The sequence below is a fragment of the Bufo bufo genome, chromosome 2, assembly GCF_905171765.1.
Source record: "Bufo bufo chromosome 2, aBufBuf1.1, whole genome shotgun sequence".
Taxonomy (NCBI): domain Eukaryota; kingdom Metazoa; phylum Chordata; class Amphibia; order Anura; family Bufonidae; genus Bufo; species Bufo bufo.
This window is the reverse complement of record NC_053390.1, coordinates 716,069,249-716,076,894: the sequence shown is the minus strand read 5'-3', so window position 1 is coordinate 716,076,894 and position 7,646 is coordinate 716,069,249.

Below are 7,646 nucleotides of genomic sequence, written 5' to 3'. Positions count from 1 at the left end.
CTTTCTCCCTCTGTAGTATTGAGACCAGATTAGAAAAGGCCCATACATTTGTTTAACCAGCCTTACTTCACAAGGTCATTCTCATGTTTATACCTGAATGATTAACTGTCGCTACTATGAAACATCTATTTCTGTAAGTGCAGAGCTCATGTGTATTCAGGCCATACGATAAGACTAATGCTAACATATGATTGGATGTAATGGGAGGCCAATCCTCCCCTATATTAAGTGTTGGCACGCAGTGAATAAACCAGAATGGATCAGAGAAAGACACGTGTTTTTGGTCTCCATCTAATTCATTCTCTCGGTACCGAATAGGGCTTAATTCAAGCTGATCACCGAAATCTTGTGGGACACATTTAGGCAAAGGGCCTAATTTAGCCTTACAGAAGGAGTAGTGCAAAAAGTCAGAGAACTGAGTTTTGTAAATTAGTCTTAAAGGTGTCCATCACAGTACTTATGCCCCCATTGTGCCCCCCTTACAGTAGTAATGTCCTCATTGCACCCCTTCACAGTATTTATGTCCTCATTGCGCCTCTTCACCGTAGTTATGCCCACATTGTGCATTCTTCTCAGTAGTAATGCCCCCTCTGTGACTCCTTCACAGTAGTAATACGTTCCTGATGATCAGATCCAGCATTTCCCAGCAGGCACAGATCGTTGCAGCACTGTGTCAGAAGCAGATTCCCAGGCTCCTCCTACACAGTCCGACAGCCCAATCTGTGCCTGCAGGGCTGAATGGGCAAGCGGTCGGCCTGGAGTAGGGAAGGAGCATGGGGAACTGAGTGGTCTGTAAGTGTAATAACTGCCAGTTCCCCAGCTCTAGCAATGAGCCCCTCCATCTGTATTACATAGTAACATAGTTTATAGGGCTGGAAAAAAAAATCTGTCCATCCAGTTCGGCCTATTATCCTGCAACTTGATCCAGAGGAAGGCAAAAAAAAAACTGCGAGGTAGAAGACAATTTTCGCCACTTTAGGGGAAAAAATCCTTTCCCGACTCCAATCAGGCAATCAGAATAACTCCCTGGATCAACGACCCCTCTCTAGTAGCTATATCCTGTAATATTATTACACTCCAGAAATACATCCAGGCCCCTCTTGAACTCCCCTCTTGAAATAGATGATGGGAGTGATCTCTGTACTCACCCCTAATATACTGTATGTATACAGTACATAGTAACTAGATCTCCCCTAAGTCGTCTTTTTTATAAAGTGAATAACCCTAATTTTTAAAATTGTTCTGGGTACTGTAGTCTACCCATTCCAGTTATTACTTTAGTTGCCCTCCTCTGAACCCTCTCCAGCTCTGCTATGTCTGTCTACTCCATGTGTGGTCTGACTAGTGATTTGTAGTGTTAGGACTATGTCTCATCACCGGCATCTATGCCTCTTTTGATGCAACCCATAATCGTATTGGCCTTGGCAGCAGCTGCCTGACACTGGTTTCTACAGCTTAGGGTCCATTCACACGTCTGTAGTGTATTGCGGATCCGCAATACACCCGTCCGGTACCGCCATAGAAATGTCTATTCGTGTCCGCATTTGCGGACAAGAATAGGACCTGTTCTATTTTTTTCCGAGCCGTGGACCGGAAGATCGGCATCGCGCTCCGGAAAAACACTGTGTGCTATCCGCATCCATGCCGTCCCCATAGAGAATGTATGTGAAATTGCGGAACAGATGCGGACCCATTTGCAGACGTGTGAATGGAGCCTTAGTTTGCGGTTCACTAAAATTTCTAGGTCCTTGATGGAAGTGCTCATTGCATCCAGCACCCTCTAGACAGCTAGCACCAAGGGGCAGACCACCAACCCCGCACTCCCTTGGCATGCCACTATTGTGCAGGAAGGGGCTTAGAACAGCTGGGATCATCACCCATTGTGAATGGAAGATCCTGGATTATCTGTATATAGGTGTTACCTGTTATTGTAATCCTGGCTGTAATGTTTATTAGGTGACTGCTGAAAAGTACAGAACACAGACTGTCAGTCTATTATTAGCCTTACTGGAGTGGCCAGTGTGAAAAATGCTGGATTTTATGAATTAAAAAAATATACTGTATATAGATAAGAATACGGAAAACTAAAATTAACATCAACAAAAATTGTTAGCATAAATGTTTAAAATAAAAACTTGATTTAAACTGATATTCCCATCCATGACATCGACCCTAGGTCATGCCATAAATGTCAGATAGGTGCAGGTCGCACCTCTAGAACCAACTCCTATTTCCAATAGGGCCTTAAAGTAAAGGGCATTGAAGTAAAGGGAGAGCAGTCATGCTTGTGCGGCCACCCTCCATTTTCTGCTATGGGATTTAAAGAGGACCTTTACATTATCATATCACTAGCTGGCTGTGTAGGGCATAGTGAAGTAATGTTACAGTGCTTACTAGTTTATCTATGCGCCTCTGTGCCCCCCCGTATTGGTTTCCCGCCCTGTATGTAAATTCATACCATCGGCACAGGGAGGAGGAGACTCCCCTGTTTTTCAATGGGCGGCTCCTCCTCCCTGGCTGTGGGCTGTCCAATCACAGCGGAGAGCGTCACAGCCACCTTCTCCCTGTCTGTGATGCTCTTCGCTGCGATTGGACAGGGAGAAGGAGACTCCCACTGAGAAACAGGGTTGTCTCCTCCTCCCTGTACCGATGGTATGAATTTACATACAGGGCAGAAAACCAGTACGGGGGGCCCAGTGGGTGAACAGAGGGGAGCATAGAGAAACTAGTAAGCACTGTAACATCAATTCACTATGCCCTATCACAGCAAGCTAGTGATATGATAATGTCTGGACTCATTAAAGATCATCTTTAAAATATCCAAGCATTGAGAGCTATTTTCAGAAGTCCCATTGCGGTAAATAGAGGGATGACCGTGCTTGTGTGGCTTGTTCACCGTTCACTGCTATGGGACTTACAAATTTAGCCAAGCATGATCATTTAGCTATTTTTTGAAGGCCCATAGCAAGGAATGGAGAGGACGCTGCAAGTGTGTGGTGTGCTGTCTGTGAACTTCGGGGCCCTGATCTGGGCAACACAGGTTTGACATTTATGGCATTTCTTAGACAAAGCAGGCACCTGTGGCTAAAATAGCGATCAGCAAAAATGCTGATCGCAGATATTTAACCCCTCAGATGCCGTGGTCAAATGTGACCATGGCATCTGAGAGACCGAAAACCTGGAAGAGCGCGCTTCCCGGGCAGGAATGCCTCCCCAGGGCGGAGATCTGAGAAGGTGTTCCATGTAAGAGCCTGTACTAGGCTTCTAGGTTCATTACTTGTATATTACAATCCAGGCCAGCAGGTGGCAGCAATGAATTGTGATACAGCAATTTCTGTATAGGATAATGGAGAAAATTCCATTACTTTATACAAATTGCAATGTAATGATTGCATATTGGGGTCCACTTGGGGACCTAATAAAAAAGTTACGAAAAAGTTTGAAAAATATAAAAATAAATAAAAAATATAAAAATTCAAATTACCCCCCTTTTCCCAAAAACATCCATACTATTAAAATTAGAGATGAGCAAATTTTTATATTTTGAAATTCATTTACGCTTTGTTTGGTGGTAAATTGCGTTATAGATTCCATTACCACAAACCATAACGCAATTCTATGACGGAATGCATAACGGAATACCTTTAGAGGCATTCCGTTATTCATTCCGTCATAATAGAAGTCTATGGCTTGCATAACGGATCCGTCCCGTTTCCGTTATGCAGGGGAGTCCTCTCCTGCATAACGGAAATTGGACGGATCCATTATGCAGGCCATAGACTTCTATTAAAGGCATTCCGTTATGCATTCGTCATAGAATTGCGTTATTGTCCGTGGTAACAGAATCCATAATGCAATTCTGCTTTTACCACCAAACGAAGCGCAAACGAATTTCATAACATGAAATTCGCTCATCCCTAATTAAAATATTAAAAAACGTATCCCATACAGTGCATGGCATAACGGGGGGAAAAAAATTGCCGATTCGCAAAAAGTCATACACCCCAAAATGGCATTGTTAAAAACTACAGATCGTCCCGCAAAAAATGAGCTCTCACTCATCTAAGTAGACATAACTATAAAAAAGTTATGGGGTTCAGAATATGGCGCTGAAAAGAAAAAAAATGTTTCAAAAGTTCTTTTTTTCAGTATTAAACGCTAGTAAAACTATACAAATGTGGTATCGTATCGCCATAATTGTACTGATCTGGAGAATGAAGAGCACTAGTCAGTTTTACCGCATAGTGAACACCGTCAAAACAAAACACAAAAAACTGGTGGAATTGCATTTCTTTTTTCTCAATTCCATTTTTTTTTTCAGCTTCCCACTACATTCTATGCAATGTGTGAAGGCCGATTCATTGGCCTGTATTTGTGGGAGGGGCGCCGGCTGCTCACTTATACCCAGCTAACGCCTCCCCCTGAGGCTGACGTTCCATTGCAACATACCCTCTCAATCCTCCCTCATTTTCATCTACACATTACAGGGTATGCCCACTTTAGGCTTTCCCCCCTACGCAGCGGTTACGGCACAACTCAAGCCGCTTAGTTAGTTAGTCAGGCAGGTAGAGGGTGCCATGTCTCCAAGCCCATGCATCACAGGCAAGCCATGACCACAAATTAAATGGTGCCACTAGAAAATACTATTTGTTCTGAAAAAAAAAAAGTTCTCATACAGCTATGTGAATGGAAAAAATTAAAAAGTTAGGGGGGCGTGTCCGGACGCCGACAGTGATGGCTGCTTGAAGGAGCTGCTCCCGCCTGCACCGCAACTTTCTGGCCAGCGACACATCTCTCTGGGATCCTACAGGGAAGAAAGTGGCTCCGAAAAAGACCCCTAACCCTCCCCGATCCCCCTCACCTACTAGGACCCTTGAGCAGTGCTGGGATTGTACTCCGGGTCAGGCGCTTCCACCTCGCAGCACCAAGGCACAGAGGGCCTCCCGCCATTCCTCCCTCCCCCCGCTGGATTCCCGCGCCCTGACCAGGGAAAGGCACTCCGCGCTACTTACCCCTGCTGGATTTCTTCCAGGAACCGGGCCGCCGTCCACAGTGTCTGCACGCGGATCCTCTGACCTGGGGCTCTCACCGGCCGCCCCGGACTTTTGGCCTGCTGCTGCTGGAAGGAGGGATCCCGCCATGATGGCTCCTGGATCCACTTCTCAGGGGGCGACTGCAATTAAAGGTACTGTGGCCACTAGGGGACGGGATATTATCCCAGGGGACCCTGCATCCAGCCTTCCTGGGACCCCCCCCCCCCCACATGAGCCCCGGCGAAATAAGCAGCCCCCAGCCCCTCCATTGCTGGACCAGGGGGACAGCAGCTCTACTCTCCCTTCTGACATCTGGGCCAGATCCCCAAGCCCTCAATCACTTGCCGTTATGGACCCCCCACCCCTGCCTGAACCTCCACAGCCCTGGGCGAGCTATTTTAGCCGCTTTCCTACAAAAGAGGACTTTCAGGTTCTTATTTCTGATGTTACGGAAGCCTGCAGAGCTGAAATTGCGGCAGTTCGCACAGATATTAAACATGTGGTGGACCAGGTTGACTCCCTAGAAAATGCCCATGACGATACCAGGCAATATATTTCTACGCTTCATGAATCCATTTCTGCCCAAACGGCTGTGCTCAGGGGCATGGGGCGGCATTTAGAGGACTTGGATAACCGAGGGCGCCGGAATAATATCCGAGTACGGGGTCTTCCAGAGGCTACCGGTGACGAAGATCTCTTTGCTACGCTGGAAGCAATCTTTAACATGATCCTGGGGCAACCATCTTCGCACAAGATCAAGCTGGACAGAGCTCATAGAGCACTCAAGCCTAAGGGATCTGCTGCGCGTCCTAGGGACGTAATTTGTTGTGTCGATTTTGCCCTTAAAGAATCCATCATGGCTAAGGCGAGATCTCTACACAACTTTGACTTTGATGGCGCTCCAGTTCAATTATTTCCTGACCTATCCTGGTTCACACTCCAGAAAAGGAGACATCTCCAGCCTCTCCTCACATTACTGAGGGACCACCAGATCGCCTATCGCTGGGGATTCCCTTTTGCCCTGACGGTCCGTCATCAAGGAAGAACAGAGACTCTCCGTTCCTTTTTGGATCTTCGCCCTTTCTGCGAATCACTTGGAATTCCTATCCCTGACATGTCGGATTGGGAGTTTGAGTCTCCAGCGCTTCCACCGCCCCGCATTTGGTCTCCTGTAACCAGGAAAAGAAGACCTGGTCCAAGTGCGTCCTCTTCCCCGCGGTCTCCTCCGTTATCAGGACATCGGCCATCTGCTTGATCGCCAATGGCTGAGGGGATTTGGTTGTCCAGAACTTGCCCTTAACCCCTTTCGTCCTCAGGATTGATGGTTCCTGATGGGTCCCCATATTGATCACTTATTTCCTCTGTCATTTCCAGTCATTGTTTTCTTGTTGCTACATCCCGGTGCAGGCTCTCTGAAGGCTCCACCTAGTTGTAATCTGTTTTCGTTTCTCTCAAATAATTGTGGTTGGCACCCTGGTCAGCCTTAAACTGTTGGTCTCCGACACATACACCCCCGAAGGGGCTTCTTATTTGCCCCTAGCATGGATTACATCCCTGGGAAAAGCTGTTTATTGCTATCTGTCTGTCTGTCTTTGTGTTGTCCAGTCCTGTCTTTTCCCCCTCCCCCTTGTGTTCTCTCTCCTGCTGTAGGTACCTGAACTTCTTTGCCTGTGGAGATCGTGTACCTCAGCTCTGCCTTTGACCCGTTGTTCCGACTGGTGCGAACCTGCTGACATATACGGACCTCCTTGGTGAGCTGTACCCTACATATATTGTGTATCATCTCATTCTCACACGATGCGGTGCATAACCTTTAATGTCAAGGGGCTTAACTCCAACGCCAAGAGGAAATTCTTGCTTTTGGAATTGAAATCCCTTAAAGCGGACATTGTGTTCTTACAGGAAACACACTTTGATGGCAGCTCCTCCTTCCGTTTTGCCTCTCACCTTTATCCTACCACTTACTCGGTTACTCATAGCCGTCGGAGGGCGGGTGTTGCCATCTTGGTGTCTGCACAGTGTCCCCTCAGTATTGAATCTTCAATATTAGATCCACAGGGTCGTTACATTATTCTCCGGAGCCGTTTGGCAGATAGACCTATCACCTTATGTAACATTTATGCACCAAACACGTCCCAGATTCGCTTTCTCGGCGGAATCTTCCGCAAGGTGTTTGGTGAGGGTACGGACTCTTCAGAGCCCCTGGTCCTCCTGATTGGAGATTTTAATGCAGTGTTCTCTAAATCGATGGATCGTCTGGCCGTTCCAGGTAGGCCAATACACTCGACACAGCAGCGCTTAGCCAGAGATTTTCGTAAACTGGTGCGGAAATACTCCCTGTATGACCTCTGGCATCTCACTTATCCCACTGATAGGTCCTTCTCCTTTTACTCTGCCCCACATGGTTCACACACCCGTATTGATTACCTCTTTGGTACCATTTCGACCCTCAGATTGTTGGAAGGAGCGGACATGGGCCAAATCACCTGGTCAGACCATGCTCTAGTACTAGTTGACATTAGTAGTGGGTCGGGCCATGTACGCCATTGCCACTGGAGACTTAATGACTCCCTCCTGAAACAACCTAACATTAGGGAGGAACTCCGCGAACAT